This window comes from Glycine soja, chromosome 3 (assembly GCF_004193775.1).
Source record: "Glycine soja cultivar W05 chromosome 3, ASM419377v2, whole genome shotgun sequence".
Lineage (NCBI taxonomy): Eukaryota > Viridiplantae > Streptophyta > Magnoliopsida > Fabales > Fabaceae > Glycine > Glycine soja.
This window is the reverse complement of record NC_041004.1, coordinates 21,931,180-21,932,348: the sequence shown is the minus strand read 5'-3', so window position 1 is coordinate 21,932,348 and position 1,169 is coordinate 21,931,180. Positions and strand designations below refer to the sequence as shown.

The window sequence follows — 1,169 nt, the reverse complement described above, 5'->3', positions numbered from 1 at the left end:
TTGCATATTCTGGATGGTCATTTGCCTCACTAACTCTTCTAAGGAAGGTTGAGGAGGAGCCTCAGCTGCTTGTTGTCTTTGTCGTGACTGTTGCTGCTATTGCTGCATTGGAGGAGGAACATATGGCTTGCTTGGACCAGCAACATTCTAGAAAGGAGGGACAGGCTGTTGTTGTTGTAGAGGTCTTGTCCATCTCAGATTTGGATGATTCCTCCAACCTGGATTATATCTGTTGCTTGAAAGGTCATAATTATTCAGCTATTGTTGGTTTTGCTGCTGAGGAGGTCTATTATAAATGTTTGCAGCATAAGCTTTAGGTTGCTCATTGACTCCAGATTGCTACAAAGAAGGACAAAGATCTGTATGCTGATCTGCAGAAGAACAAAGACCATAGACTCTTGCAACAGGTGCAGATGCCGATTTTTGATTCATAGCAAGCTGAGTAACTAGGTTGACCAAGGCATCAAGTTTTCCCTCAAGCTTTTTATTTTCAAAAGATGAAGATGAATCTGTGGCCACCTCATGGACTCCTCTAAGGACAATAGCATCATTTCTTGCACTAAATTGTTGGGAATTGGAAGCCATCTTCTCAATCAAATTCCTAACCTCAACAGGAGTCATATCACCAAGGGCTCCACCACTGGCAGCATCAATCATATTTCTCTCCATGTTGCTAAGTCCTTCTTAGAAATATTGAAGAAGGAATTGCTTAAAATTTGGTGGTGAGGGCAGTTTGCACACAATTTCTTGAATCTTTCCCAGTACTCATACAAGCTCTCTCCACTAAGTTGCCTGATGCCTGAAATGTGTTTTCTGATGGCAGTGGTCCTAGATGTAGGGAAGAATTTCTCCAAGAACACCCTCTTAAGGTCATCCCAGCTGAAAATGGACCTGGGAGCAAGGTAGTACAACCAATCTTTTGCCACTCCCTCCAGAGAATGAGGAAAAACCTTTAGAAAGATATGATCTTTTTGGATATCAGGGAGCTTCATGGTGGAACAAAAAATATGGAACTCCTTAAGATGCTTATAAGGATCTTCACCTGCAAGACCATGAAACTTGGGCAACAAATGTATTAGTCCAGTCTTGAGAACATATGGAACACCCTCATCAGGATATTGAATGCACAAGCTTTCATAAGTAAAATCAGGTGCAGCCATCTCCCTAAG

General features: G+C 41.9%; 1 non-coding gene across 1 annotated transcript; it reads left to right on the top strand.

Annotated features, from left to right (window-relative positions):
- Positions 1-714: 714 nt before the first annotated feature.
- On the top strand, positions 715-821 carry LOC114407917. The gene has a single exon (XR_003665728.1). It is a non-coding gene; the product is annotated as a small nucleolar RNA R71 (small nucleolar RNA).
- The last annotated feature ends 348 nt before the right edge of the window (positions 822-1,169 follow it).